Genomic DNA, 10,646 nt, shown 5'->3' with positions numbered 1-10,646 from the left:
ACGGTTAGGCTGGACAGGACAGCAGGAACAGATACGGGCAGGCAGGACCGGAGCAGGAACAGGCAGGGCTGCAAGGAAGCACAAGGCAGAGTGAGGTAAGCCCCATACAGAGCAAAGCCACGGGGACCCAGAGTGCTGATGAAACAACAGCGATCAGGTGCCTCCACTAAGGGAGGGCAGCCTGATATAGGTGAGGAACCACCCCCATTGATCCAGCGGTGCTACCGGGTTAGGGCACCGCCGGAGTATAAGATCCAGCAGGGAGAGCCGGCCGCGGCCTAAGGTGCATGCGCAGGAGTCGCAATGACGTCACTGGCCACGGACCGGTCTGAGAAGGACGCTGCCGCCGCTGGAGTGAGGGGAGCTGCGATGCTGGCAGGTGAGTATGAGCGCGTGCGGCAGGGTGCGCGGTAGGGGCTGTGGCAGGGCGCGAGGCAGTGGGGGCCTTGACAGAGCTCGCGGCGGTGGGGGCCGTGACAGTAACCTCCCCCTTAAGCCGCCCCCTACTGCGATTGGCAAAAAATCTCCTGAGAATGTGGGGAGCGTTAATGTTCTCCTGGGGCTCCCAGGATCTCTCCTCAGGGCCAAAACCCCTCCAATCAATAAGAAAAAAGGTCCTACCTCTAACTTTTCTCATGGCGAGGATGTCTCTTACCTCGAAAGTGTTGTCAGAACCCACCGGCCGAGGAGTGGGACATGGTGAGGGTTGGAACTGATTCAGCACCACAGGTTTCAGGAGAGAGACGTGGAAGGTGTTCGGGACACGGAGCGAAGCAGGCAACTTCAGCTTGTAGGCGACTTCGTTGACGCGTTTTAGAATCTCAAAAGGACCAATGTACCGGGGACCCAGCTTGTAAGAAGGTAATTTTAGCCAGATATACCTGGATGAGAGCCAGACCTTGTCCCCGATGCGAAATGGTGGAGGATCTAACCTCCTCTTGTCTGCGTGTCTCTTCATCCATTCACTGGCCCTTTTGAGGGCTGTGTTGGTCTCGGACCAGACTTCAGAAAATTCTTGGGACAAGACGTTGGCTGCAGGTACCTCGGAAACCAGGACTACTGGAAGAGGCATGCCAGGATGCTTGTCAAATACTACGAAAAATGGCGACTTGGTCGTGGCCTCGCCGGCATGATTGTTGTAGGCGAACTCTGCCCATGGAAGCAGGTCCACCCAGTCATTCTGGTGGGCGTTGGAAAAATGACGAAGAAATGCGATCAATATCTGGTTTGTTCGCTCTATTTGGCCATTGGTCTGCGGATGATAGGCCGAAGAGAAGTCCAGGGATATATCCAGAAGCTTGCAGAGCGCTCTCCAAAACTTGGACGTAAACTGGACTCCACGGTCAGACACAATACGACAGGGTACTCTGTGAAGCCTAAAAATTTGATGGACGAAGATTTTGGCTAATTCGAGTGCAGAGGGAAGACTGCTCAGAGGAATAAAATGCGCCATCTTAGAAAAGCGGTCTACTACCACTAGAATCACCGTACAGCTGGAGGAGCGGGGCAAATTGGTGATAAAATCCATGGCGATACTTTCCCAAGGAGACGTAGGCGCCGGCAAAAGAAGCAGCAGACCAAGCGGAGGCCGACGTGGTATTTTATTCCTAGCGCAGGAGGAACATGAGGCAACGATGTCTGCTACATCTTGACGGAGAGTTGGCCACCAATAGTGCCGGGAAATGAGAGCCAGGGTCTTCTATATTCCGACATGGCCAGCCAATTTAGAGGAATGCCCCCACTGCAGAACTCTACTTTTGGCACTCACTGGCACGAGAGTCTTGCCCGGCGGTGGAGAAAGCACACTCAACGGAGCCACGGTGATCATCTTCGCAGGGTCGGTGATGTGAGATGGTTCCTCCCTAGCCTCGGACGGTTGAAAAGCTCGGGACAGGGTATCGGCTTTGGTGTTTTTGTCTCCAGGGCGAAAATGGAGCTCAAAGTCAAAGTGAGCGAAAAACAAGGACCACCTGGCCTGTTGGGGATTAAGTCCCTGAGCGGTCTGCAGGTAAGCCAGGTTCTTGTGGTCCGAGTAAATAATAAACGGGTGGACGGCTCCCTCCAAAAGATGACGCCACTCCTGCAATGCCAACTTGATGGCCAGGAGCTCACGGTCGCCAATCGAGTAATTGCATTCCGCTGCAGAGAAGGCTTTGGAAAAGAATTCACAGGGACGTAAGCGACCGGAAGGGGTCTTCTGGGACAAAACAGCCCCGGCACCTGTCGAAGATACGTCCACTTCCAACACAAAGGGTTTGCTACTCTCCGGACGGGACAACACTGGAGCCGTGGAAAAAGCCCGTTTTAGCGAGTGGAAGGCCTCCTCAGCCTCCGGTGGCCAAGAGTTAGAACTGACCCCCTTACGAGTAAGGACAGAGATAGGCTTGGAGAGTGACGAGAAGTGCGGGATAAACTGTCTATAATAGTTGGCAAAACTGAGGAATCGCTGGATCGCCTTTATGCCGACGGGGCGGGGCCATTTGAGAATGGCAGCCAGTTTTTCGGGATCCATCTGCAGCCCGGCGTCGGAGACGATATAGCCCAAAAACGGTAGGGAGGTCTGCTCGAACAGGAATTTCTCCATCTTGGCATACAAGCGATTCTCCTGGAGACGCTGCAGAACCAGGCGGACAGTCCTCCTATGAGACGGAAGATCTGAGGAGAAGACAAGGATGTCATCCAAGTACACCACGACACTGAAGTACAGAAGGTCTCGGAAGATTTCATTAATGAACTCCTGAAACACAGCCGGAGCGTTGCACAGACCAAAGGGCATAACCAGGTACTCATAGTGACCGTCACGGGTGTTAAAGGCGGTCTTCCATTCATCGCCGGCCCGGATGCGGATAAGATTGTAAGCTCCTCTGAGATCCAATTTGGAGAAGATCCGAGCCCCTCTAAGGCGGTCAAACAGCTCCGGGATGAGAGGAAGAGGGTACCGATTCTTGATAGTGACGTTGTTTAGGCCCCTGTAGTCGATGCATGGGCGCAGCGAAACCGTTCATCTTCTTAACGAAGAAAAAAACGGCTCCCGCCGGAGAGGAAGACTTCCGAATAAAACCTTTGGCGAGATTCTCCTGGACATACTCGGACATAGCTGTGGTCTCTGCGGGAGACAGAGGGTAAATCCTACCCCTAGGAGGGGTGGAGCCAGGGATTAACTCGATTGGACAATCGAAAGACCGGTGCGGTGGAAGGATCTCCACCTCCTTTTTATCAAAGACATCGGCATAGGACCAATAGGCCACAGGAAGCCCCGAGAGTTCTAGAGGTGGGCGTGCGGAGACGACAGGATGAGCTCAGACAACGACCTTGACACGGATCACCCCAGCGCAAAACTTCCCCGGATGACCAGTTGAGGACCGGCTGATTAGTTCGAAGCCACAGAAGACCGAGCAGAATAGTGTGAGACAAATCGGGCAACACGTAGAAGGCCACCCTCTCTTGATGGAGAGCACCAACTTGCAAGACAACCTCCTCAGTGACTATGGAAATGGGTTCCCATAGCGGTATGCCATCAACGGAGGCAATCCACCGAGCATTCTTCAGTGCCACCATGGGAATCTGATATTTGTCCACCACTTCACGCCAGATGAAGTTGCCCGCAGAGCCCGAATCCACGTAGGCCACCTCGAACCCACGCCTCTCCCCTGAAAACAAAAGAACAGATAACGTAAGGGCTTGAGAGGAATCATAATCACCTAGGGAGGCCTCTCTTACCTGGCCTAGGCGGAAGAGTTTCCCAACCTCTCAGGGCAGGAACGGATGAAATGTGATGCCCCTACACAATAAAGACATAAACCTTGCGCCCGTCTCTCTCTCTGACGTGTCTCAGCCATCCGGACCCGGTCTACCTGCATGGGCTCGGGAGGAGGAGAGTGGGCAGAACCTGCTGGTCGTGGAGAAAAGGACCGATCAGAGGACGAGAACCGGATGGCATACTGACCGACCGTCAGGGTGCCCTGGTGGAGGTTGAAAAGTGAGTCGGTAAGAGAGGCTCATCAAATACCTTACGAAAGGTATCCAAAAAGACCTGGATATTTAACACCATGGAATCATCCCTCTCCCAGAGAGGATTGACCCAAGACAGGGCCTCCCCCTCCAGATGGGAGATGATAAAGGCCACCTTGGCCCTATCGGAGGGATACTGGTGAGGCAGGAGCTCGAAGTGCAAGCTACATTGGTTTAAGAACCCCCTACACTGTTTGGGGTCACCACTGTATCGGGGAGGTTTGGCCATGCAAGGAGCGAGAAATGAAGCGCGACCGGGGGAAGCGACCGTGACCGCAGCTGCGGACTGGAGTGCCACCAAATGATTATCCACGGAAGCCATATAGGTCAGAATATGGGACTGAGCATCACGCTGCTGGTCCAGCTCCTGTTGGAGACTGGCCAGCTGGGCAGCATTCCCCAGATCTGCGGCCTGAAGAGCAGACAGACGTGACTCCATAGACTTCATTACGGACATGATCCGCCCCTGGTTCTCCCGTAAGAAGAGCAACTCCTTTTGAGCGGGAGCAGAAGTACCGGTGGGATCCATGGCCTGATCGCACTGTTAGCAACACGCTAGGCAAGGTGGAAGTCCCGGAGTGGACCCTCTGGACCGTGGCAACGAGGGGCCCCGGACGAGCAGCCAGGTGGAACCGACCCCTATACAGGGATCGTTAGGAGCAGGTCCAGGGGTTCGAGTGCCACGGTAGCCGGAACCAAGAGGGGCGGCTCTGAGTGCACTATGGAGATAGGCACGGGTAGACAAACTGGAGTAGGGCAGCAGGAACGGAGACCGGTAGGCAGGACCGGAACAGGAACAGACACAGGTAGGCAGGACTGGAGTACGACTGTAGGACCAGGCACGGGTAGACAGGACCGGAGCAGGAACAGACAAGGTTAGGCTGGGCAGGACTGCAGGAACAGACACGGTTAGGCTGGACAGGACTGCAGGAACAGATACGGGCAGGCAGGACCGGAGCGGAACAGGCAGGGTTAGGCTGGACAGGACTGCAGGAACAGACATGGTTAGGCTGGACAGGACTGCAGGAACAGACATGGTTAGGCTGGACAGGACTTCAGGAACAGATACGGGCAGGCAGGACCGGAGCAGGAACAGGCAGGGCTGCAAGGAAGCACAAGGCAGAGTGAGGTAAGCCCCATACAGAGCAAAGCCATGGGGACCCAGAGTGCTGATGAAACAACAGCGATCAGGCACCTCCACTAAGGGAGGGCGGCCTGATATAGGTGAGGAATTACCGCCGGAGTATAAGTTCCAGCAGGGAGAGCTGGCCACAGCCTAAGGCGCATGCGCAGGAGTCACAATGATGTCACTGGCAGCGGACTGGTCTGAGAAGGACGCCGCCGCCGCCGCTGGAGTGAGGGAAGCTGCGGTGCTGGCAGGTGAGTATGAGCGCGTGTGGCAGGGTGCGCGGTAGGGGCTGTGGCAGGGCGCGCGGCAGTGGGGGCCGTGACAGGGCTCGCGGCGATGGGGGCCGTGACAACAGGAGGTCTCCATGTCCCTATTCCCTATCGCAGGGCCCACCATTGTTAATGTTACCCAGGTTTCCCTTTATTATTTAAATTCACCTTACTGAAGGCGGAGTTTCCAGTCTACTTTATATATACGTGAAATACCTAAATTCACAAGTTGGAGGCGGTGTATCCAGCTGCATGTTTTATTATTTAAATTCACCCCACTGAAGGCAGTGTATCCAGGGTCAAGTGTGTCATATGCGGTCGCATTGCGGTACTCGCTGCGTCCAGACACACGTGACCGTGACATTATCACCAACCTTACTTTTTTTTTTTTCTGGTGAGCTTTGGCCATGTGGAGACCTGTGAGTAATTGCTGCCGGGCCTCACTGAGGTGAGTGGGGAGCGGCAAGGTGTGTTAGAGCCGCTGCAGCAGCAGTTATCAGGGTCTGGGGCCTCTGCTCAGGCAACCAGGAAATCAAAATGGCGGCTTTGGCAAATTGCGGCTTTGGTAAAAGCCCCCTAGAGTCGCTGCTGGGGAGCGGGACTTGTTGACGTAACCAATCAGGTGGGTGGAGTTGGTGATCCCCATGGTGCTGTCTGTAGTGAGCAGACTGGTGTTATAGTCCACGGGGCTGACGCCAAATCTTCTATACCACCTAAGAGGCTACCCCCTCCTGGTCGTTTGGAGGAAGGCGACCAGCGAGTGTATATTTCCTCCATATTCCTGGTCCCTTCACCTCCAGGTGTGAGCAGCAGGTGTGCTGCGGGGGAGTAGGGACAAATCTCACCCCTCGCCATTAACCAACCCTGGGAGGCGCAGACCTCATGGTGAAAGGGTTGGAGGGTGGTGTCCCTTGGTGAATAGCGGGGGTGTGAGTGTGGTGACAGCGAAGGGACGCCTCTGTTGTCAAGTCCAGAATAAGTTCACCAAATTTATGACTAACGAATGTGTGCAATAAACGTTCAGGTCTGGACCTGTGTGTGAACGAGCGTGTATGGGTGGCCACCAAAAAAAAATATCAGTGGAAGTGTGTTGCGAAGTGTTACCAGCACATACTAAATATTCACATACCTAACCTCGTTCCCCAGGTCGGCAATGTGGAGATGAGTGGTGCCTCCAAAACGAACATGTATTGCCAATACCAGCGGTGCTTTTGTTATTAACCTGAATTGTCAGGTAGTGGTGGGGTGAACTCAGGATCTGGGTGTCCCCGCTGTAGGTGTTTCCCTAATGAGGAGTGGTCTTGAGGTTCCAGAGGCCCCTCATTAAGGAGGGGGTACTGTCATGATCCAGCGTGGATCTGACAGATAAAAATGGATAAGTGAACTTTTTTCCTTTGGCTAGGTGCCAAAGTGATGTGATTGCCCCCGGTGGCCATTAGAATTATTACACGTGGTGTCATTCATTCTAAGTTGCCCCAGTGGTGGTGAGCGGTAGTGCACTTTAGTTTCTTTGGTTTAATGTGCACTTAATTGCAAATCAGGTGTTAGGCTCTATAAAAGGGAGCCAGGTGTGTTCAATCACGGTTGGTGATATTGTGTTCGTCATTTGGGAAGCAAGCCTGGGTGAGGAAGGAGCTGAACATGAGTCCTGCGCAGCCCAGCCAGAGGGGACGAGTGGCAGCTAGGTGGTCTGCAAGAAGGGCTGGCATGGTGTGGTGGGGTCACAGTTTATGGTGTCGGCAGGAAGTGCTTGCATGGCTTGGTGGAGTGATGACTATGGAGAGAGTTGCACTCAGCATGCGGGACCTGGTTGCTGAGAGCTCGACTCAAGCATGCTTGACTTTTTGGGCAGGAGCTGAACTCATCTTTGGGACTCTGTTACTGGACAGCTGCAACTGGTGGTGGACTCTGCTCTAAGGCTGCACTATGGTGAAGGATCCAGTGTTGGTGATGGATCCGGGTGGAGGAGAAGATGCACGCAGGTGCTGGGCTCTGTTGCTAGGAGCGTACACAGCAGAGCAAATCTAAGTGGTGTTTCCCCTGTTTTGTCTTCTTTCCTTGTGTGTGTTTAGTGCAGTGGTGGGATTAGTTTCCGCACCGACCAATTCCCTAGTGAGGGTTTAGGTCAGGGCGAGCTAGGGTTAAAAGGTATCCTGTGCGTCGCCCGGTGCGGAACCGGCATAAGGAACGTTAGGAGTGCAGGGACTCTGGCTCAGGGGAGTACAGGAGGTCTCCACGTCCCTATTCCCTATCGCAGGGCCCACCATTGTTAATGTTACCCAGGTTTCCCTTTATTATTTAAATTCACCTTACTGGAGTCTACTTTATATATACGTGTAATACCTAAATTCGCAAGTTGGAGGCGGTGTATCCAGCTGCACGTTTTATTATTTAAATTCGCCCCACTGGAGGCGGTGTATCCAGGGTCACGTGTGTCATATGGGTTCACCTTGTGGTACTCGCTGCGTCCAGACACACATGACCATGACAGTTACATTCTCATGTGACATGTTATGAACGGATGCAACCATTCTTTGTCAAAGCTTTGACAAGGAACGGTTGCATCCATTCAAAACGCGTCGCTTTTCCTATTTCTGTCCTGTATTGAAAAATACTTTTTTAAATTTATCATGGAATAAAGCTTTAAACTATTCATGACAAACATTGTCATTCATTGTTCAATTTGAAATATAACTGATGGGCACATATGAAACATTTGGGACCAACAACAAAAATTTCAACCAAAAAATTAATTATTTAATTCACATTATGGTACTGTGGGTAGTAGCCATAGTTTGTTGCAGCATCCGTATTGCAATTGCATTCAGTGCGAGTTCCATCATTTCACTGCTGTATGGTCGACTTGCTTGATATTCATGCTGGGTTTGTTGTTGGCCTTGGTTTTTTTTACGGAATAATCCTAAAACACCCATCAAAATTTCATCATATGGCAAAATTGGAGTCGGATCCTGCAAAGCTGTCAGCGAAATTTGTACATGACTTGTAAAAATGGACTGGAGATCCGGTGTCAGTGAGCGAGCCTTGTTTGCTATTTGCAAGGCAAAAAAAATCAAACTCGCCTTCGGTCTTCACCTTTTTGATCAATGTTAGGCTAGTTTCAGACTAGCATTTTTTCCAGCAGCGCATGCGTCACTAAGCCCCGCCCCCTGCCGCGCCCCCTCCGGTCATCTCCGCCTAGTATCGCACATCGCTGCATGCGATCTGCACACCCTATCTTCAGCATAGCGTGGGCAGACCATGCGCTGGCCGTGCGCTAGTAGGATTTTGCGTGCGCTGCACCCTTTTGACGGTGCGCCAAGCGCACCAAAATGCGACCGTCAAAAGGGCGCAGCGCACGCAAAATCCTACTAGCGCATGGCCAGCGCACGGTCTGCGCACCCTATGCTAAAGATAGGGTGTGCAGATCGCATGCATCGATGTGCAATGCTAGGCGGAGATGACCGGAGGGGGCGCGGCAGGGGGCGGGGCTTAGCGGCGCCATGCGCTGCTGGCAAAAACGCTAGTCTGAAACTAGCCTTAGAGTCTCAACAACCACTTCTGCTGCACCAGAATGTTCAGCAGCAGCAGACACCGATGCGCCAGCATCTGCTGACAATGAGGCACCAGAAGAAGCATCTTCAAGAGCTGAAGAAGATGTCATGGCAGCTCCAGTTGAAGTTCCTAAGGCTACTTTCACACATCAGTTTTTTGCCGTCAGGCAGGATCCGGCTATTTTTAGAAAAAACGGATCCGGCATAAATTTTGGAGAACTGTAGAAACGGATCCGTTTTTTTGCTGGATCCGTCTAGCAGGTTATATCTGTTCCTGGGGGCTGGCCAATTGGATCTGAGCATGCGCAGACTTAAAAAAACCGGATCCGGTGGCTGGATCCGTCTTTTTCTGGATCCGGCGCATTCCGGCGCCCATAGACTTTCATTGTAGCAAAAAGCTGGAAGCGCCGGATCCGGCGCTTCCTGCTTTTTCGCCGGAGACAAAAAACGTTACAGTAGCCGTTTTTTCCAGACGCCGGAATGAGACAAGTTGCCGGATCCGGCAAAAAACGGATGAAATGCAATGCCATCCGGCACGATCCGGCGCTAATGCAAGTCAATGGGGAAAAACTGGATCCGGCATTGCATTTTGCCGGATCCGGTTTTACAAAAAAAAGCCGGATCGCGCCTGAAGGCAAAAAACTGATGTGTGAAAGAGGCCTAATCCTCCTTCTGATTCATCCTCAGTTGAAGGTAAAATGTTCCCTTATTCTGACTCATGGATATGTAGAACGTATGGTGCCTGGATAGACCTCTCTTTCTGGGCCCCTTCCGTATCGACCTGTACTCACATTCATACCGATTAATCAGACAGCTTAACTCAGCCACGATCTCATATAAGAAGACTCCAGGAAAAGAGGGATGCTTTAACTGAAATTCTTGTATTATGATGAAAGCAGCAGGTAAAAAGGAATATTCTTCAGAGGACATGTAACAGGATGCATACAGATGGAGGGACGATCACAAAATTGAGAATGAAGGAGGGAACAAACATACATCACAGGACTACAGGGAGAGAGTTGGAACAAAATACAGGGAAAGGCAAACTTCTGCCTAGCAACAGAGATGCAACACAAACAATGCAAATATTAAATGATTTCCCAAGTCGTGGGACATGACATCCCTTGAGTGCTGTTTGAAAAACAGCAAAAAAAAAATTAGGCTATGTTTACATGCTTTATAGGAGCAACGCTTTTGAGGCAGCCAAAAGAACGCTCAGCCGCAAGCGCTACCAACTATTTTTTTTTACACATGGTGATAACGCTGGTTTAAAACACATGCCGAATCAACGCATGATATCAATATACTGTGCTACTTATCTTGTGTACACAGAGTGCAAACGCAAGACAAGTGACATGCTGTGGTGACAAAAGACGTGCCACATGTCCGGGGACGTAGGTCTGCCACCTCCAATGTCTATACGCACAGTGGAGAGGGAATTTCATCACATCTCCTCCACTATGGCCTGTTTCACACTTCAGTTTTTTTGTGTCAGTTAAAATTCGCCAAAATGGCAGAAAGCGGGTCCTTTGCTAACTGATGTGAACCGTTTTTTTGACGGATCCGATGAATGAAGAATTTTAAAGGAACCGCAGCCCGGGGAGGAGAGAGAGAGTGTGTCCAGGCGCCAGAACAGACTTTAGGGTTAAATTTCAGGCTGAGTGAAGTCTTTCGGGCATGCGCAGT

Source organism: Dendrobates tinctorius, unplaced genomic scaffold (assembly GCF_039654945.1).
Source record: "Dendrobates tinctorius isolate UK_male_01 unplaced genomic scaffold, ASM3965494v1 ptg000209l, whole genome shotgun sequence".
Lineage (NCBI taxonomy): Eukaryota > Metazoa > Chordata > Amphibia > Anura > Dendrobatidae > Dendrobates > Dendrobates tinctorius.
This window is presented reverse-complemented; position numbering follows the sequence as displayed.